At 39.2% G+C, this 22,472-nt stretch overlaps 1 long non-coding RNA gene across 2 annotated transcripts in view; it reads left to right on the top strand.

The window, feature by feature from the left end:
• LOC129049777 (uncharacterized) overlaps positions 1–22,472 on the top strand; it is a 126,189-nt gene that overhangs the window by 66,650 nt on the left and 37,067 nt on the right. For both annotated transcript variants that reach the window (XR_008513088.2, XR_008513087.2), the window contains one exon: positions 8,015–8,175. This is a non-coding gene — a long non-coding RNA (uncharacterized LOC129049777). The remainder of the gene's footprint in view (positions 1–8,014; positions 8,176–22,472) is intronic.

Here is a 22,472-nt window from a genome sequence, read left to right as displayed (position 1 = left end):
AGATGGTGGTGACAAGAGTGAACACTTTGTGAATACAAATTGTGAACGTTGTGTAAGATTTAAACTAGTGGGTTTTTTTCTGTATTCTTTAAATTTGGATGTAAGTGTTATAATAGCAAGCCAACTCAGGTATGTCTATACACTTGTAATATGACACAAATTAACCTGTTAAAATGTGAATAAATGCTATTCTACCATTTTTATTAAAAAAAAAAAGCTTCTTCAAGCTTAGTTCAGAACATTCTACTTAAGTGTTTCTCTATTCTATTTACTCCAGGACTCTCCTGCCTGTCATCCTTCCTTCCTTCCTCCCTCCCTCCCTTCCTTCCTTCCTTCCTTCTTTCCTTCCCATTTCTTTTTTTTTTTTTTTTTGAGATGGAGTCTCACTCTGTCGCCCAGGCTGGAGTGGAGTGGCGCGATCTCAGCTCACTGCAAGCTCCGCCTCCCAGGTTCACACCATTCTCCTGCCTCAGCCTCCCAAGTAGCTGGGACGACAGGCGCCCGCCACCACGCCCGGCTAATTTTTTGTATTTTTAGTAGAGACAGGGTTTCACCGTGTTAGCCAGGATGGTCTTGAACTCCTGACCTCGTGATCCGCCTGCCTCAGCCTCCCAAAGTGCTGGGATTACAGGCATGAGCCACCATGCCCGGCCTCCTTCCCATTTCTTAGGAGAATCTGTTCTTGCCTAATCTTGGTCTTTGAGGTCAACCTGTCTCCCAAAATGTAGAAAATATACCACTGAGAGTAAGTTCTTATTCAAAAAAACTCTTCATTATTTGGGGCTCCACATAGGCTGAGAAGAATGTATGTGAAAAACAAACAAACAACAAACCAACCTGAAGTCTGTATTATAAGGCAGACATTATAAAAATGGTGCTATAGTTCGGATATTTGTGCCCTTCAAATCTCATGTTGAAATTTGATCCCCAGTGTTGGAGGTGGGGCCTAACAGAAGTGGGGCCTATGGGAGTGAATCCCTCATTAATAGACTGATGCCTTCTCTGGGGTGGGAGGGTGCGGGATGGGTGAATTCTCACTTTATTAGTTCCTGCGAGAGCTTGTTAAAAAGAGCCTCATGGCCAGGCATGATGGCTTGTGCCTGTAATCCCAGCAATTTGGGATGCCAAGACAGGAGGATTGCTTGAGGTCAGAAGTTCAAGACCAGCCGGGGCAACCTAGTGATACCTTGTGTCTTAAACAAAAACAAAAAGAAAAACAAACAGGCGTTGTGGCACATAACTTGCTTGAGTCCAGGAGTTTGAGGCTGCAGTGAGCTATTATGACACCACTGCACACCAGTGAGACCCTATCTCAAAAAGAAAAGAAAGAAAGAGAAAAAAAAGAAAGAAAGAAAGGAAGAAAGAAAGAAAGAAAAAAGTAGGCTGGGCTTGGTGGCTCACATCTGTAATCCCAGCACTTTGGGAGGTAGAGGCAGGCAGATCACGAGGTCAGGAGATCGAGACCATCCTGGCTAACACGGTGAAACCCTGTCTCTACTAAAAATACAAAAAATTAGCTGGGTGTGGTGGCGGGTGCCTCTAGTCCCAGCCACTCAGGAGGCTGAGGCAGGAGAATGGCATGAACCCGGGAGGCGGAGCTTGCAGTGAGCTGAGATAGCGCCATTGCACCCCAGCCTGGGCGACAGAGCGAGACTCCACCTAAAAAAAAAAAAAGAAAGAAAGAAAGAAGAAAGTAAAGAGAAAGAGCCTGGCATGCCCCCATCACCCTTTTCTCTCTCTCTTTTGCATGTTATCTCTGTACACAGGGCTCCCCTTTGCCTTCAGCCATGAGTAGACAAGCTGTCACCAGAAGGCAAGCAGATGGATGCTGGTGTCATACTTCTTATACAGTCTGCAGACCCATGGGCCAAACAAACTTCTTTTCTTTATAAATTACCCAGCTATATTGGTTCATTCTCACACTGCTGATGAAGACATACCTGAGATTGGGCAATTTACAAAAGAAAGAGGTTTAATGGACTTACAGTTCCACATGGCTAGTGAAGCCTCACAATCGTGGCTGAAGACAAGGAGGAGCAAGTCACATCTTACATGGATGGCAGCAGGCAAAGAGAGAGCCTGTGCAGGGAAACTCCCATTTTTAAAACCATTACATCTTGTGAGACTCATTCACTATTATAAGAACAGCACAGGAAAGACCCACCCCCATAATTCAATCGCCTGCCACTGGGTTCCTCCTACTACACGTGGGAATTGTGGCAGTTACAATTCTAGATAAGATTTGGGTGGGGACACAGCCAAACCATATCACCAGCCTCAAGTATTTCTTTACAGCAACACAAAATGGACAAAGACAGATAGTGATGTCCAAAACATCCACTTTCTTCCAGCTTTGTATTGGGAATCCTCAGATCAGTAGCTCAATTCTTCTCCTCTTCTCCAACTAAAGAGGGAAGATCCTTTCTAAAGATCTAAGTCAATCCACAAAACAGAGGAATAGGGAATAGGAGAGAGAGAAGAGGGAAATAAAAGCATTGAGAAGGAGGCTTTGGAGCTGATGTGAAATGGAAAAGTAGTGTGGTTGGCTAGGGATTTATATTTGGATTTCCTTCATAGATTTCAAGAAAGTTGAGACAGGGACTTCAGCTGTTTTGTACATTGTTGGTTGGATAGAATTCTGTATTTCCAGGAGCTAGGGATATTCCTGAATGCCCTGCCAAGCTTGATACACTTCAGGACTGAGTCACCAGCCAGGATCAGTTCACCTGGCTGGCTGAGTGCTTGGAGGAATGTCAGTGAGCAAAGTAAATCCACTCAAGAACAGTCCATCTACAGGGTCACATGTGAGTGAATGATTAGGCTGAATTTTTGAAACTGCCCTTTATATAGGACAAAAATGACTGAATATTGGTAATTTCATATGAATCAATCTCATACAGTCTCCTAATCTTAAATACACTTTGAGAACGTGTTTGAAGGATTTTGAAACTGATTATATGAAAAATAGACTTTGAGGTTAAAAAAAACCTTGAATTCTAGAGCCTTTTCTTACTAGATGCATCATCTTGGCCAAGTTAATTCAACCTTTCTAAGCCACTGTTCTCTCACCTGAAAAATAGGTACAACAGCACCTACCATAGCTCATAGGGATGAAGTGAGATATCATAAAGCATATAAGGCTTTTGCCTCTTAGTAGGCACTCAAATGCAAATTTTTCCATTGAATCTACTTCATTGAGGTCTTTAACTTTTATTTTCTTAGAATGCTGGACAACACAGTTCATCTCCTTGGATTTTTACTAATCCTAGCACTCAGAATCAGCTATGTTAGAGGAAGAAGGGAACTAATAGCTCATCTAGCCTAATGCCACATTTTACAAATGTAGAAATCAAAGTCCAGAGACACTTCCCAAGGTCACAGAACTAGCCAGTGTCAAGATCTCAGTTGCCCAGGCCTAAATTGTCCATTCCAGAGATTTGATTAAGGTGCTTAATATAGTTGGTCTGACTTTACATTTCACTGTGCTTTCACCTATCCAACAGAACACAGAGCAGAGGAAGAGGAGGACAGAGAGAACCCTGAATCTGTGCAAAAGTTATAGCATTTCTTTTAGGCATCAATAATAAAGGGTCTTGTGTAGACTGTGTGACTCCTTTGCCCTAGGAAACACAGACCTGCTCTAAGGCTTAGGCAGAAATGGCTAGTTGATTTCATCTCACCATCAATTAGTAGTAGTTGTATGGGGTACCGTGTTGAGAAGGATTCTGTGGTCATTACTAGGTTGAACAGAGTTCTATAATTGATTAATGATGTCTTCTTTGGGTGTGGAAGGGGAAAGTAGTGGCATGAATTCCTGGGCCCTATCTCAGATGGATTCTGCTGAATCAGAAACTTCAGGGCTCTATTTCAGGCACCTGCATTTTTAATAACCTCTCTGAGTGTATGCCCACTGAAGTTTGAGAATCACTGACCCAGAAAACAAAATTAAAAAAATTTTGAACATCCTATAGATCCCTGTGACCTGGTCCAGAGGGTTGCACCCTGCAGTGGGATCCATTGACCAGGCATGTGTGATTCAGAATCAAAGATCTCATCTAGCAGCAGAGCCTGACACAGATGCCAGTTTGGCTACAGCCCTCCTCCATGGGCCATCAAGCTAGCAAGAACTGTCCTTGTGACCTGAAACTCCAACCCCAAAACACTGGGGTAATCATAAGAAATCAGCAGTTAACATTTTTGCAAAGTGGTTGTTGCGGGTTGAATTTTGCCTTCCCCAACCAAAATTGTTGAAATAGCATTGAAATTTTAACCTCCAGCAGCTCAGAACGTGACCTAATCTGGAAATAGGGTCATTGCAGATGTAATTAGTTCAGACGAGGTCATACTAAAATAGTAGTGGGCCCCTAATCCAGTGTGACTGGAGTTTTTATAAAAAAGGGAAATTTGAACACAGATACAGACACACATAAAGGGAAGACAGGGAGAAGATGGCCACCAGCAGGCCAAGGAGAAAGGCCTGAACAGATGTTTCCCTTAGCTCTCAGAAGGAACCAAACCTGCTGACACTTTGATTTTAGATTTCTAACCTCCAGAACTGGGCGACAATCCATCTTTGTTGTTTAAGCCAACCAATTTGTGGTTCCTTGCCATGGCAACCATAGCAAACTAATATACTGGTCTAAGGACCTTAGGTACTATTATCGCTCCAGCTTTAGAGATGAAAAAGGCAAGGTTTCAAAAGGTAAAATAACTGCCCAAGATAATACAGCTAGCATGTTGTGGAAGGAGGATGAAGCCCAGGTTTAGCCCTTTTCTGATCCTGGTTGCCTCTCATGAGAATGACTTCCGGTGTCTTGATACACCTGCCCTGCCCTTCACGCCTCCTTATCCCTCTGCATGGTACACAATATTGACTTGGGTTCTAAGAGCCAACAGCCAGCTCAACTCTGGGTTTTGTCTGGTTTCTGTGCTATCATTGCCATAGGTGCTAGTGAACTTACCGCTATCTGAGCATTTACCATGTGGATGTGTGTTCTGGTTCAGTGAGGTGAACAATCTCCTGAAATAAACGTGGTAACCAAAAACGTGAAAAGAGTACAAAGTTTGCTTTGAAGATGGTGAGTGTCTAAAATAATAGGAGAACACATTAACATGAAATCATCTTCAACTGTTCTTCCTTTCAATGTTGTGTACGTATGTTCCATGTAAAATATCACTTCATTTGTTATAAAAAGCCATTTTTTAAATAACAAATGCAATCTATACATTTGATGTAAAAATGTTCCTAGAGGCCTCAGCTATGGCTGTTTCTTCTCAAGCCTCTCAATGTGGAAGGGATCCTCCAAATACTAAAGCTTATTGGGCTAGAAGGTGTCCCGTGAGGGGTTATAGACTTAATTAGAATACATTTCTATATTTATTTCTATAGACTGGTTAATTTTACACCTGTCTTTTCTTGACCTGAGAGCCAAGGCTGCTCCCTAGTTAGGGGGAGAAATGTTGACTGGATTAGTTGGACAGAGTCCGCCAAAGGCTTCCAATCCCATGTGAAGTAATTGGTCTGATTTATATATATATTCTTCTTTTTTGAGACAGGCTCTCATTCTGTTGCCCAGGCTGCAGTGCAATCATGTGATCATTGCTCATTGCAGCCTTGAGCTCCTGGGCTCAAGCAATCCTCCTGCCTTAGCAGGACTACAGGGGCATGTCACCATGCCTGGCTAATTTTTTAGTTTTGTAGACATGAGGTCTTACTGTGTTGCTCAGGCTGGTCTCCAACTCCTGGGCTCAAGTGATCCTCCTGCCTTGACTTCTCAAAGTGCTGGGATTACAAGCTTGAGCCACTGCATCTGGCCTGATTTTTATGTATATTCTTATTAATGTTTCATATCTGACTTGGGAATTATGAAGTCAGAAGAATTTATAACCAAAGGCAACGCAGAGTAAACCCACTGGCAGCACTGTAATTCAATTGAGCTAACATGGTTAAATAAATTTAAGTGGCTTTTGGAAGATACACGTTTCATATAGAAAGAAATGTGAGTTTTTAACTGAAGATAAGCAAACAACGTGCATATATTGTGTCTCTATCCATCTTACAGGTTTTGTGGCAGATTGAACAGGGAGGTTTACTGCTCATGGTCATGAGCAAACATGAGAGGAGGCAAGGCATGTGAAAGGGATCTGAAAGGTGGCAAAGTGGTTTATAGAGGTGCAGAATGACCATGTCTAAAAGAATCACCACTTTCTCACTGAGCCTTCTTCCACATCAAAATTGGCCCTCTGTCAAAATTGCCCCTCTGTCAAAATTGCTCTCCGTCTTCAGAAAGAATTTCCAAAGCTCTCCTCTCCTCAGCCTTCCATGACCCTCCAAAGAGCTGTGAAGTCTCTACCTGGGTTTCCCATTGGCCTTCTCTGCACATCCCGGCTGTCTGTTATTTCACGGCTTGGTGTTATAGTTACTTGGGAATGAACTCTGTCCATGCTCCCCCACCCCCAGATCACATAATTGAAAACTCCTTGATCTGGTGGTCTTAGTTACTGGTCCACCCCAGGAATGTAAAACCCCTGTCCTCAGATTTGCCTGCGGAAGAATTCGGCTGCTTTTTCTTCCCCACTTTCCCACAACTCCCTGCCTGCAGAAGTGAAGTATGATGGGAAATCAGAAAAACAAAGAGTAGATAATGTACTCTGAGACTCACACTCACCCTGGCATGTGTTAACTACTCGTTAAAACCCTTTCCCTAACTGCTTTTTCCTTTGAAGTGTCGCAAGTTAGAAAACTTCCAAATGCTTTTTTACTTACTAGCAAAGTATAAGGAGTAGGTTATTGTCCCTTGTGCCATGAGTGTAATCCTCTATTAGTTAGGGCTGCTATAATAAATAAATCCCAAACATTTAGTGGCTTAACATAGTAAAAGTTTATTTCTTCACCATATACCAGTCTGATGTGTGTAATACTGCTCAGCAGGGAGCTGTCTTACTTAGGGTAATTCAGATTCTTGAGCTCCTTCCATCTCGTGGTTCCTCTGTCTTCTGCAGCCAAATAATGGAAAATCCTGGAATGGAACATATCACTTCTACTAACATTCCATTGGTAAAAGCCAGTTACATGGTCACACCTGCATGCAAGAAGAAGTAGGAAACAAGTCTGTGGTTGGACAGTCACCTCCTAGCAACAAATGCACACTATAGAAGGGGGAATATAAATTTTTGGGGTGTTAGCCAGCAGTTTCTGTCACACTATGCTATCTTAAGTGGGTGAAAACCATGGTGTTAACTTACTTAACCCTCTCCTAATTGACTCACTCCAGCCAAGCAAGCAGTTTCCAAAGCTGTCCTTGGGATAGGCTGGACCCCAATCCTGTCTTATTTCTACCACAGCACCCAAGTCACGCCTCTGGAACTTTGGCAAGTTCTATAGAAGAGTCAGCAGCAGGTGTGGGTCAGGGTCCCAATTCACTTCCTGCAGCTGTACCATCCCTTCCTCATTCTGCAAAGTTTCTCTAGGTAATTACAAATTTGACAAAGAATTTGTTTGTTTCTTGCCCTTTTGGCTTTGAGACAGTAAATAAATTTTTATAAGACCATGTCACCTTCAAGTTTCTGGTCTGCCTTGTAAGAAGCTTAGAAGTCACCCCTCCATCCTATCAAGTTAAAATCTAAACAGACTAAAAGTCAACAACTCTTCTTAGATCTGACAGAGAAGTGAGGTCACAGGGAAAACCACTGCCTCCCAAATTGGAAAGATAGGCAGATACAGAGAGTCACAACTTACCAGAGTAGGAATCTACAGAGGAGTCAGTACTGGGGTAGGAAAACTGAACTGTAATTCATGAATTGCTGGAGGTTCAGGGTGGCCAAGTCTGAGAGTTAAAAACTCCAGGGAGACCGAGTCATAGAAAAGCCCCTACACTGTTGTGAGTTTTGCCTGCAGGAGCTGGACCAGGTTCTCACAGTAAGTATCAGAGAAAAATCCCCTCACGCTTCTGGCAAGGGCAGAGGGAAAGTAACCATTTTGGAATATGCCAGAGCATTCTGTTCTTCTTAACAGGGCCTGCCTTTAGGATAAACTATTATACCAGATCCTCAACTGCTGAGCCTGATCTTGCTGGGGAAAGAAAAACATCCAACCACATCCAGCTCCAGACTTCCACATAGGAGAAGAGAAGTCCCTAAATCCAGTCCCTTCTAGCCATCCTGTCACAGCTGAAGGTGAGGAGGGGATGTGTGTGGGGGACTGAGAAGCACCGGTAAGGTTCGTATGGCAGGGCCACAGGCTTACTAACAGATTAAGGCCTAGTCACAGAGGGTGGAAATGGATTGAAAAACTATCTGTCTGGTACTATGCTCACTAACTTGGCGACAGGATCCATATCCCAAACCTCAACATCATGCAATATTCCTATGTAACAAACCTGTACATGTACCCCCTGTATCTAAAATTTAAATTGAAGTAAAAATGAAAATGAAAATAAAAAAAGACCTAATCACATGACTATAGAATGCTTCCCCACCCCACCCCCACATTACCACTATATTACTAAAGGCTGATTTACTGCAGTTCTTTTTTCTCAGTTCATCATGTCTGCCTTTCAGTAAAATTTACAAGTCACACTGAAGGCAAAAGAGACTGAACAAGAATCAGGGCTAGGCTCAGATATGGCAGAAATATTAGGATTATCAGACAAGGAATTAAAAAAAAACTGTGATTAATATGCTAAAAGGTTTAATGGAAAAGGTAGACAACATGCAAGGAGAAATAAAAAAAAATGTAAGCAGAGAGGGCTGGGTGTGGTGGCTCGCGCCTGTAATCCCAGCACTTTGGGAGGCCGAGGTGGGCAGATCACAAGGTCAGGAGTTCGAGACCAGCCTGGCCAACATGGTGAAACCCCATCTCTACTAAAAATACAAAAATTAGTGGGGCGTGGTGGTGTGCGCCTGTAATCCCAGCTACTTGGGAGGCCGAGGCAGGAGAATCACTTGAACCAAGGAAGTGGAGGTTGCAGTGAGCTGAGATCGCACCATTGCACTCCAGCGTGGGAGCCTGGGAGCCTGGGCAATAGAGCAAGACTCTGTCTCAAAAAAAAAAAAAAAAAACAAACCAAAACAAAACAAAAACCCCCAAACAAACAAACAAAAGCAAAACCAGAGAGATATAAATTCTAAAGAAGAATAAAAAAGTAATAATAGAGATCAAAAACCCTAACAGAAATGAAGAATGACTTTGATGGGCTTATTAGTAGACTGGACATGGTTTGGAAAAGAATTCCTGAGCTTGAGGATTGACAATAGAAACATCTAAAATTTTAAAAAGGTTTTAAAATAATTTCAAACCTTGAATTTAAAAAAATTTCAAATAATTTCAAAGGGGTACATGTGCAGGTTTGTTACATGGGCATATTACATGATGCTGAGGTTTGGAATACAAATTATCCCATCACCCAGGTAGTGAGCCTAGTACCCAATTCCAAAACTGAAAATTAAAGAAAAAATAAAGACTGTAAAAAACAAAACAGAATATCTAAGGACTGTGGGACAACTACAAAAGTTATAACATATGCATGATGGGAATACCAGAGGAGAAGAAGGGGAGAAAGGAACAGAAGAAATATTTGAAGCAATAATGACTAAGAATTTCCCCCCAGTTAATGTCAGATGCCAAACTACAGATCCAGGAAGCTCAGAGAACACCAGGCAGGATAGATACCAAAAAGATCCTACACTTGGGCATATCATATTTAAACCTCAGAAAATCAATGATAAAGAAAAATATCTTGAAGCCAGAGGTGAAGAACAACTGCTGTAGTTTGAATATCCCCACCAAAGCTCATTTGAAATTTAATTGCCATCGTAACAGTGTTGAGAGGTGGGATCTTTAAGAGGTGATTAGGTTGTGATGGCACTGCCCTCATCAATAGATTAATGCAATTATTGCAGGAGTGGATTAGTTATCTCAAAACTGGGTTTGTTATAAAAATGAGTTCAGCCCCCTTTTCTGTCCTTTCATCCCTGCTTACCCCTTCCATTGTTTTACCATGGGACGACCCTTGCCCACTGCTGGTATTCTGCTCTTGGACTTCTTCACCTCCAGAACTGTGAGAAATAAATTTCTTTTCTTTATAAATTACCCATTTGTGATATTCTATTATAGCAACAGAAAACGAACTAAAACAATTGATACCAAGAAGCAGGGTTGTTTCCGTAGCAAATATCTGAAAATGTGGGAGTGGTGTTAGAACTTGGGAATGGGTAGAGGCTAAGAATCTGGAGAAACAGGCTAGAAAAAAGCCTGTATTGCCATGAACAGATCATTTAGGGTGATTCTAGTAGGGTTCAGAAGAAGACCCCAGAACTAGAAAAAGTCTGAATCTTCTTAGAAATTACTCAAGTGGTTGTGACCAAAATGTTGGTAGAAATCTGGATACTAAAGGCCATTCTGATGAGGTCTTATATGGAAATGAGGAACAAGGTACTGAACACTCAAGTAAAGGCCATCCTTGTTATAATGTGGCAAAGACTGTGGCTGAAATGTGTCCTTGCCCAGGGGCTTTATGGAAGGTAGAATTTAAGAATGATAAAATAGGATATTGAGTGGAAGTCACATCTAAGTAGCAAAGCATTCAGTCTGCTGTGTGGCTACTTGTAACCACATACAGTGAGATGTGAAGAAGACAGATGATTTTAAATGAAATTTATGATGAAAAGAGAAGCAGAATGGAAATATTTGGGAAATTTGAAGCCTTGCCATGTAAAGCATAAAAGAGTATGCTTAGGAGAGAAAATTAAGGGTGTGGCCAAGTGACCATTTGTTAAAGAGATTACCATAGATAGAAGGTAGCCAGAAGCTATTCATCAGGACACTGGGAGAAAGGCCCTGAAGACACTTTAAAGATCTTTGAGAATGCCCCTCTATAATAGGCCTAGAACTCTAAAAGGCAGAATAGTTTCAAAGGATGGGCATAGCTTTGTGCTCAGGGCTGCATCAGAACTCTGCTTCCCACTTTCTGGTGCAGTGCTCCTCAGACACCCCAACTATGGCTCGAGTGGCCCCAGGCGTAACTCAACCCAGTGCTCCAGAAGGTACAATCAGTAAGCCTTGGCAGCATCCATGTGGTGTTGTCTGCAGGCTTAAAGAATGCAAGAGCTGTGGGGGCATGGTTTCCTCCACTTGGATTTCAAAGGATGCTACAGACCACCTGGGGACCCAGACAGAGACTTGTTGCAGGGGCAGGGTTACTGCAGAGAGTCCCTTCTAAGGTAATGCCTAGTGGAATCATGGCATTACCTTAGAAGGGTAATGCCCTACCTTAGTAGGGCTGCCCCTGAGAGCCTAGAACTGTAAGGCCACCAGTGTGCATCTCCAAGCCATGAGAGCTGCTGGATTGAGCCCCATAAAGCCATAGGGGCATGGCTGCTTGAGGCCTTGAGGGCCTAACCCCTAAACCAGTGTACCCAGGATGTGGGACATGGAGTGAAAGGAGATTATTCTCCAGCTTTAAGACTTAATGTGTTATTGCCATTGTAATAGTGCTGAGGGGCAGGATCTTTAAAAAGCGATTCCTTCCTGAATGGATTAGTGCTATTATTGCTGGAGTGGGTTAGTTATTGAGAGACTGGGTTTTTTTTTGAGGCGAAGTCTCGCTCTGTTGCCCAGGCTGGAGTGCAGTGGCGCGATCTCGGCTCACTGCAAGCTCCGTCTCCTGGGTTCACGCCATTCTCCTGCCTCAGCCTCCCGAGTAGCTGGGACTGCAGGTGCCCACCACCACGCCTGGCTAATTTTTTGTATATTTGGTAGAGACAGGGTTTCACTCTGTTAGCCAGGATGGTCTCAATCTTCTGACCTTGTGATCTGCCTGCCTCAGCCTCCCAAAGTGCTGGGATTACAGGCGTGAGCCACCATGCCTGGCTGAGACTGGGTTTTTTATAAAAGCAAGTTTGGCCCCCTTTTCTGCTCTGTCCTGTGTGACTGCTTCTACCTTCTTACCTTTCACCACGGGATGACCTGTGACAGATGACGGTGCTATACTCTTGGACTTCCCAGTCTCCAGAATTGTGAGAACGTTTTTTTCTTTAAGTACCCACTGGTGGTATTCTCTTATAGCAGCATAAAACAGACTAAGACAATATCTGATCTATATAGGAGCAAAGATAACTATACCCAACTTCTCTTTAGGAGCCATACTTGCAAGAAGAGAGTGGAGTGAAATATTTAAAGTGTTCAGAAAATATCCAACAACCTAGATTTCTGTACCTTGTAAAATTATCCTTCAAAAGTGAAGGAAAAATAAACACTTCCTCAGAGAACAAAAAATGAGGAAATTTATTGCCAGTTGACCTGCCTTGCAAGAAATGTTAAAAGAAGTTCTTCAGAGAGACAGAAAATGGTATAGATTAGAAACTCAGATGTACACAAAGCAAGGAAAAACATTGGAGAATGAATACATGAGGGCAAAACAGAAGCATTTAAACAATTCCAAATTAATATAACAGATAATTTGTTTAAAATATCAGTGTACTCGATTATGTATGCTTATGTGTGTATATGTTTACATATTAATATAAATGAAATGAATGAAAGCAATGATTAAAGGAAGGGCAGGTAGAATTAAGTTTATTTTGTTATTGTGATGCAATAGATTACACATTCTTCTCAAATACTAAACCTGTAAAGTAGTATAGTGTTATTTGAAAGTGGACTTAGATTCGTTGCAAATGTATATTGCAAACTCTATGACAACCACTAAAAACAGTTGAAAAAAAATAATTGGTGTGCTAAGAAAGGGGTGGAAATAAAATAATATAAAATGCTCAATTGAAACCACAAAAGGCAGAAAAAGTATAGAAGATAAAAGTAAGAATGAAAAACAAGGGTAAGAAAGAGAAAACAGTAACAAATATGGTAGATGTTAATCTAACTATATCAATAATCAACTTAAACATCAGTGATCTAAGTACACCAATTAAAAGACAGAGTTTATCAGAGTGAATTAAAAAAAAGACCCATCTTTATATTGTCTTCAAGAAACACACTTTAAATATAAAGACACAAAGTAGATTAAAGAAAAGGGATTGAGAAAGATATATCATGCTAAGAGTAATGAAAAGAAAGTGGTAGTGGGTATATTAATTTTCCACAGAACAAACATCAGAGCAAAGAAGGTTATTAGGGATAAAGAGGGGCATTACATAATGATAAAGGGGTCAATACTCAAAGAAGACATAACAATCCGTATTGTGTATGTGTCTAACAACAGAGCATCAAAATATGTGAGGAAAAAAACCGATAGAACTTCAGGGAGAAATAAGTGAATCCATAGTTATAGTTAAAGACTTTAATATTCATCAGAAATGGACAGATCCAGCAGGCAGAAAATTAGTAAGAACAAATTTGAATTCATCAGCTCCATCAGTCAAATAGATATAATTGACATCTATAGACTATTCATCCAAAAACAGCAGATTTCACATTATTCTAAAGCTCACATGGAATATTCGTGAAGATAAGCCACATTCTGGGCCATAAAGCACAGCTTAACAAATTTAAGGTAATAGAAATCATGCAATGTCTATTGTGAGACAATAATGTAATTAAACTAGAAATCAACAACAGAAAGACAGCTGGAAAAACCCAAAATATTTAGAGGTTAAACATCATACTTCTAAATGACACATGGGTCAAAGGCAAAATCTCAAGAGAAATTTAAAAATATTTTGGGCTAAATAAAAGCACAATGTACAATAAAATAAAAACACAATATACCAAAATTTGTGGCATAAAAGTAGTTTCTAGAGGGAAATTTGTTGCTTTGAGTTGCTTATATTAAAAATTAATAAAAATCTAAAAGTCAGTAATCTATGTTTCTACCTTAGCAAATTAGAAAAAGTGTGCAAATTAAATACAAAGTAAGCAGGAGAAAAGAAATAATAAAGATTAGAACAGAAATTAGTGATACTGAAAATAGGAAATCAATAGAGAAAATTAACCCAAAGCTGGTTCTTTGAAAAGATCAATAAAATTAGTAATCTTCTAGCCAGGCTAAGAAAAAAGATGTGCAGATTACTAATAACAGAAATGAAAGAGAAAATATTGCTACAACCTCATAAACATTAAAAGGATAATAAAGAAATATTACGAACAACTTTATTTGATAACCTAGATGAAATGAACTAATTCCTTGAAAGACACAATTTGTTAAAATTCATGCAAGAGGAACCAAACAATCTGATTAAGCCTATACCTGTTAAATAAATTAATCAATAATTAATAACCTTCCAAAATAGAAAGCATTAGGCCCAGATGTGTTCACTAGTAAACTCTACCAAACATTTAAGAAAGAAATTAAGCCAATTATCTACAATCTATTTCAGAAAATAGAAGCAGAGGAAATACTTCCTAACTCATTCTATGAAGCCAGTATTACCCTAATATCAAAAATCAGACAAAGACATTACAAGAAAACTATATGTATTTTTCATAAACATAGATGCAAATATTCTCAATAAAATAATAGCAAATTTAATCTAACAATGTATAAAAAGAATTATACACTATGACAATGTGGGATTTATCCAAGGTTTGCAAGGATGGTCCAATATTTGAATATCAATTAATGTAATCTATCACGTCAACAGGCTAACAAAGAAAAAAAATCACATGATCTCATCAATAGATCCAGAAAAGCAGTTGACAAAATCCAACATCCATTCATGATAAACACACTCAGCAAAGTAAAAATAGAGAAAAACTTGATAAAGAACAACTACAAAAAGCCTACAGCTAACATCATACATAACGGGGAGAGACTTGAATCTTTCTAAGATGAGGAACAAGGTGAAGATGTCCCCTCTTACCACTGCTTTTCAGTATCATACTAGAAGTTCTGGCTAATGCAATAAGGCAAGTAAGGAAATCAACGATATATAGATTAGGAAGAAAAAAATCTTTGTTTATAGCTTTTTCTACATTATTGTCTATGTAGAAAACAAAAAAATTGGCAAAAAACAAAATAATGAAACCCCAAACCCCTGGAACTTATAAGCAATTATAGCAAAATCACAGAATACAAGGTTAACATACAAAATTTAATCACTTTTCTATATACCAGCAAATGAACAAGTAGAACTTAAAATTAAAACACATTACCATTTACATTAGCATCCCCAAATAAAATACATAGGTATAAGTCTAGTAAATAGATACAAGATTTACATGATGACAACCACAAAACTCTGATAAGAGATAACAAAGAAAAAACAAATAAATGGAGACATATTCCATGTTCATGAATAGGATGACTCAACATTGTTACACTGTCACTTTTTGTCCAGCTTTACAGATTCAACACAATCCCAATAAACATCCCAGTAAGTTATTTTATAGATATTGACAAACTGATTCTAAAGCTTATATGAAGAGGCAAGAGAGACTGATTATCAAAATATTGAAGGAGAAGCACAAAGTTGGAGGACTCACATTACCCAACTTCAAGACTTACTACAAAGCAGTAATCAAAACAGTGTGGCTTTGGCAAAAGACCAGAGAAATAGTTCAATGGGGCAGAATAGAGATCTGAAAAGTAGAACCACGTAAATATAGTCAATTAATCTACGACAAAGGAGCAAAGATAGTCTTTGCAACAAAAGATTCTGGAAGAACAGGACATCCATTCACAAAAAATTGACTCCAGACACAGATCTTACACCATTCATAAAAATTACTTCAAAATAGATTATAGAACTAAATCTAAAATGCAAAAATATAAAACTCCCAGATGACAACATAGGATAAGGCCTAAGTGACCTTGGGTATGATGATAATATTTTAGATACAACACCATAGGCATGATACATGAAAGTAATTGATAATCTAGGCTTCATTAAAATTAAACATTTCTTCTCTGCAAAATACAATGTCAAGAGAATGAGAAGACAAGCCAAATACCAAGAGAAAATATTGCAAAAGACACATTTGATACAGGACTGATATACAAAATATACAAAGGACTCTTAAAACTCAGTAATAAGAAAATGAAGAATCTGATTAAAAAAATAGGCAAAAGACTTGAACAGATACCTCACCAAAGAAGACATACAGATGGCAAGGAAACATGTGAAAAAATGTTGAAGATCATATATCATTAGGGAATTGTAAATTGAAACAACAATGAGATACTACTACATACCTATTAGAATGGCCAAATTCCAAAGCACTGATAACACCAAATTCTGAACTCTCATTCATTGCTGACAGGAATGAAAATAGTAAAGCCATTTTGGAAGACAGTTTGGCAGTTTCTTACAAAATTAAAAATACTCTTACCATATGATCTAGGAATTGTACTTCTTGGTGTTTACCCAAAATAATTGAAAACTTATGTCCACATAAAAATCTGCACACAGATGTTCATAGCAGCTTTATTCATAATTGCCAAAACTTGGAAGCAACCAACATATCCCTCAGTAGGCAAAGAGATAAATGAACTGTGGTACATTCAGACAATGGAATATTATCCAGTGGTAAAAAATGTGAGCTATCAAACCATGGAAAGACATGAAAGAAACTTTGATGCATATTAGTAATTAAAAGAAACCGATCTCTCTCTCTCTTTCTCTCTCTCTCTGTGTGTGTGTGTGTGTGTGTGTGTATTTCCAACTGTATGACATTTTAGAAAAGGCAAAACCATGGAGACAGGTAAATGATCAATGGTTGCCAGGGGTTGAAGGGGAGAAGGGGCAAATTGGTGGAGCATTGAGGATTTTTAGGGCTATGAAACTATTTAGTATCATATTTCAGTATGATACTAAAGGGGGATACTTGTTACTATATATTTATCAAATCCCATAAAATGTACAGCACCAAAAGTGAGCCCTAATGTAAACTATGGACTTTGTATAAAAATATATCAACATAGGTTTATTGATTGTAACAAATGTACCTCTATGGGGTGGGGTGCTGATAGTGGGGGAGGTTGTGCATGTGCAAAAACAGAGGGTATGCAGGAATTCTCTGTCATTTTCACTGAAGTTGCTGTGTACCCAAAACTGTTGTAAAAGTAAGGTTTATTCTCAGAAATAACACCAAACATCTACAATCATCTGATCTTCCACAAACCTGACAAAAACAAGCAATGGGGAAAAGATTTTCTACTCAATAAATGGTGCTGGGAAAACTGGCTAGCCATTTGCAGAAAACTGAAACTGGACCTCTTCCTTACACCTTATACAAAAATTAACTCAGGATGGATTAAAGACTCACATGTAAAACCCAAAACTATAAAAACCCTAGAAGAAAATCTAGGCAATACCATTCAGGACATAGGCATGAGCAAAGACTTCATGACTAAAACGCCTAAAGCAATTGCAACAAAAGCCAGAATTGACAAATGGGATCTAATTAAACTAAAGAGCTTCTGCACAGCAAAAGAAACTATCATCAGAGTGAACAGGCAACCTACAGAATGGGAGAAAATTTTTGCAATCTATCCATCTGACAAATGGCTAATATCCAGAATTTACAAGAAACTGAAACAAATTTACAAGAAAAACACAACCCCATCAAAAAGTGGGCAAAGGATATGAACAGGCACTTATCAAAAGAAGACACTTATGCCACCAACAAAAATATGAAAAAAAGCTCAACATTATTGATCATTAGAGAAATGCAAATCAAAACCGCAACGAGATACCATCTCTTCAGAATGGTGATTATTAAAAAGTCAAGAAACAATAGATGCTGGCAAGGCTGTGGAGAAATAGGAATGCTTTTATACTGTTGGTGGGAATGTAAATTAGTTCAACCATTGTGGAAGACAGTATGGCAATTCCTCAAGGATCTAGAACCAGAAATATCATTTAACTCAGCAATCCCATTGCAGGGTATATACCCAAAGGAATATAGATCATTCTACTATAAAGACACATGCACACATACGTTTATTGCAGCACTATTTACAATAGAAAAGTCATGGAATCAACCCAAATGCCCATCAATGATAGACTGGATTAAGAAAATGTGGTACATATAAACCATGGACTACTATGCAGCCATAAAAATGAATGAGATCATGTCCTTCGCAGGGACATGGATGAAGCTGGAAGCCATCATCCTCAGCAAACTAACATGGGAACAGAAAACCAAACACCTCATTTTCTCACTTACAAGTGGAAGTTGAACAATGAGAACACATGAACACAGGGAGGGGAACATCACACACCAGGGCTTGTTGGGGGGTGGGGGTGAGGGGAGGGAACCTAGAGGACAGGTCAATAGGTGCAGCAAACCACCATGGCACATATATACTTATTAACAACCCTGCACGTTCTGCACGTTTATCCCAGAACTTAAAGTAAAATAAAAAAAAATAAGGTTTATAATTATTTTTAAAACATTTTATCCTGGTTATGCATGTATCTCTTTCAGCACCTAGGATGGTTCCCACAGTAGTTCTAACGGCGCCTTATTCATACAGGTTCTCGTAAATATGTGTTGAATGAATAGGCAAGCAAACACTAATGGCTTAACGATGTCCAAAGATGTATACAAAAGAACTGTTTCCAAACAGTTCTTTTATTAATTAACCTATGCCCCTCAAATAAGGAGTATAGGGATTGTTAATGCTAATATAAGATGGGAACCACATTTTAACCCATGTTTTTTGAATTTAATTCACATAAAGTAATGGTTTGATGGGTTTTCCTTAGTCACTATTTGCTAAGAAGAGGATTTCTGTTTTCCTGGCAACTGAAGTGGCTAGTTTCCTTCTCCCCTGCCCCAAAGTGGATACAGGCACACTTCAGAAATATATATTGTGGGTTTGATTCCAGACCACCACAACAAAGTCAACATTTTAATGAAGTGAGCCACACAGAGTTTGTTTTTCCAGTGCATATGAAAGTTATGTTTAAACTAAACTGTAGTCTGTAAAGTGTACAATAGCATTATACCTAAAAAGTACATACTTTAAAAAACACTGTATTGCCAAAGAAATGTTAATGATCATCACTTGAGTCCAGGAGTTTGAGGCTGCAGTGAACTATGATTGCACCACTGACCCTCAGCCTGGACAACAGAGCAAGAGAGATTCCCATATCTAAAATAAAATAAATAAATCTTGCAAATTATTCCATAAAGGGTCACAAATGCAGCCAATACATACTAAAGTGATTATGGTTTATCAGATACTTTTTATTGATAGAAGAAATGCCTGAAGAATATTGGTTATTGGAAAACAAAGGGAAGGTCAAAGAGACACTGTGGCTTTTGGGCTGGATCCTGTTGTATCTGGGAAGCATTTAATGTGTACAGCTCAAATCTGTGGAAACACGTACATGATTACTTGAATAAGTACAATGCTTTGATCATTGGACGTATTTTACCCTGCAATGTAATGACTCCAAATACATAGAATTTTTATCATGACACACAGCTTAGGAACATTTGATGATATTATGAATAAGCTTATAGTTGAGTTTGCTTGGAAGTTAGCCATAGATATCTAATGTAAGATACCTGTATGCAAATTGATACAACTTTTCAGTAAGGCAACATTTATTGAAAATTTGAATATGCATACTTTTTAATCCAGCAATCCCACTTTTGGGAATTTTTCCATAGAAATTCTCCCACAAATATGTAAGGATATTTGTACAAAGATGTTTCCTCAAGCATTATTTATAGTGGTAAATAATAAGAAACAATTCAAATGTCCTGTTAGGGCATTGGTTAAATAAGTCATGCAACAATCATAAGACAGAATACCAAAAAACTTAAAAAAGAATGGGGCATTTCTGTAGTTACTGACTGATACAGAGAGATGTGAAAGCTACACTATTATGTGAAAAGAGCAAGTGCAGTACAATATATACAGGCCAGTCTTATACATTTCTCTATGTGGCTGCACAGTCTCAGAAAAGGTCCAAGAGGCCATATACCAAATTGTAAGTGGCAGTCATCTTTAGGGTATGGTGGACTTCTACCTTCTGTTTTTATTATTTCTGCACTCTGAATTCTCAGCACATGTATTGTACTACTTTTGTGATGAAAAGTTTTTTGAAAGTATACCCTGTCAAGGTTTAGGCTGAGTTTTGGTCACCAGGGGGATGTACACTGTCTTCATGCCTATGGTGCTAGGCGTGTGTTCTGGTTCCATTTCTGTGTCCTCTTTCTGATCTCCTGCCCTCAGGCTGTGCGGAATGCCCTGGGTACAAGGCCTCCTTCTCACCAACTCACTGTCAGGGCTCTGTCTTTTGGACTTTGATGCCTTTGCTTCAAATCCTTTTAAACTTGCTTTCCCTTCTGCCCATACCCTTTCCCCTGTTCTTCCATTTTCATCATGCTCCTGTCTCCTGTAGCTGGCATATCCTCTCTGATCTTCTCTCCACTGTCTTTTTTAGTTGACCTCCTCTTCTCTCTAAAGATTCCATCTTGTAAAAGCATCTTTCTCTAACTGCTGTTGTTTTCAGTGGCCACTCACTCCAGACAGGCTAGAAAACCCTCCCTCATCTGCTGGAGCTGAGTCTGAGCACACCTGCTTTCAGATGCTGGCATTCACACCACCAGCTAAAAGTACTCTGAGGTTCAGTAGTTTTGCAGTAAGTTCCTGACTTTCTAACTCTGCATGGCCACAGAGGCAACTGAAACACTGTTACAGGCAGAATGTAATCTGCTAAGTGCCAGAGGACTAGCAGGATTGAGGTAACCAGCCTCCAAGATTCCCCAGCAGATCCTGACCTCCTGGTATTCACACCCTCGCATGGTTTCCTTCACACTGAATCAGGGTTGACCTTTGTGACTGATAGAAATACTGTGGAAGCACATTGCATGACTTCTGAGGCTAGATCATATAAGACATTGCAACTTCACCCTTGGTGTCATGGGCAGCTCATCCCATGTGGAAAACCAGCCATTATATGAGGACATTCAAGTAGCCCTGTGGAGTGGCTCACATGGAGAGAAACTGAGGCCTGCTGCCAACAGCCAGCACCAACTTGGTAGCCATCAGAGTGAGTCACCTTTGTAGCAGATCCTCCAGCCCCAGTTAATAATTCAGATTGGTAAACTCCCAGTGGACATCTAACTGCAACTCATGAGAGACTCAAGCCAAAACCACCTAGCCAAAGACATGCCCAAATTTTTGACCTACATACATGAGATTATGAGATAAAATTATTCTTACTGTTACATACCACTAAGTTTTGGGTTGATTTGTCCTGCATCATGAGATGAATAAAACAAAAGTCATGTCATAAAGACACAAAATAGCCTTTTCTTTGTGGTCTTTCTACATTTGCTCCTTGCAAAGTTGAAGCTACATGGAGAAGTAATGAAAAGCATAGGTTTTGGGGATAGAGTCAGTGCAGATCCCAGCATCTGGGTTGGTGCTGGGATCTGCACCATCACTTCCTAGTTTTGTGACCTTGGAATAAGAGCCTCACTTGCCTTATCTTTAAAATGGGAGAGAATAATCGTATCCACCTAGCAGGGCTGTGGATTGAAGATGATATACGTAAAAAAATTTATCCTAGATCCTGACACAGAAAATCCTAATAATGTCAACCTACAAAAAGGCAAAGAGATCCAAAGCCCACTTCAATGTTTCTCCCATTAACTCTTTTCAGATATAGATAAAGTTAACAGAAATTTGAAATCAGTTTGACTTTGCTTTGATGTTAAACTTCTTGCTCATTCACTGTCTTGCCTTTGTGTGAGTATCCCAATCTTGGAGTGCAACACGGGAGTCCAAGTGATTGCTTTGACCATTACATCAACTCAAGAGAAATCTGAGAATACTGTTTGCTTCCTTTGTGGATAGCAAAACTGTCCAAATTTTCATTAGGAAGTTGAGAACTTTCTCAATAGACCGAGCAGGAGAAAGGGTTGTGGTTGTTTTTGTTGTTGTTTTTTCTGCTACCACCATAAATGCACATTAGTGTAACTTTACCACCAATAGATAGACCTTCCAGAGATGTTGACAGTTTTATGGTGAAATGAATAATTCAGAGCTTGTGCAGACCAGGCTTAAATTGTTAATGGATCTATCAGTGTGACAAATTGATGCAGAGTTGCATCAGAATATTAAACTACTAAATATTTATAGTTATTCTTTGTTCAGTTACTGAGTGATTCCACTTTCCCAAGCTAATAACAAGCTCTAAAAGCAGCACTTTTTTTCTTTTCTTTGCAAGAATATTCTTCAATCTCAAAACCAGTTAGTTAAGTTGTTTAGAGATAGAACTTAAAAAATTCTTGTCAAGTGACAGAATCAAAAGATTTATTGAGATAGATATGCTCAGGAAAATCTATTGTTTGATCATAAGAAGGCCTGTGGGAATGAGTTTTAAACAACCTGTTTGATTAGATCTCCAATCTCACTGATAAGCTTTCATTTTATTCAGAGTAAATATGTTTTTACATAATTTTTTCTTGTCAGAGATTTCTAGATTTCTTGCTATTGTACTTTACACTTTTGTTAATAAATCTTGTCTTATGACAGTGGACTAACACTTAAATG

This window comes from Pongo abelii, chromosome 15, assembly GCF_028885655.2.
Source record: "Pongo abelii isolate AG06213 chromosome 15, NHGRI_mPonAbe1-v2.0_pri, whole genome shotgun sequence".
NCBI lineage: Eukaryota > Metazoa > Chordata > Mammalia > Primates > Hominidae > Pongo > Pongo abelii.
The sequence above is the reverse complement of the archived record's forward strand: the minus strand, read 5'-3'. Positions and strand labels throughout refer to the sequence as shown.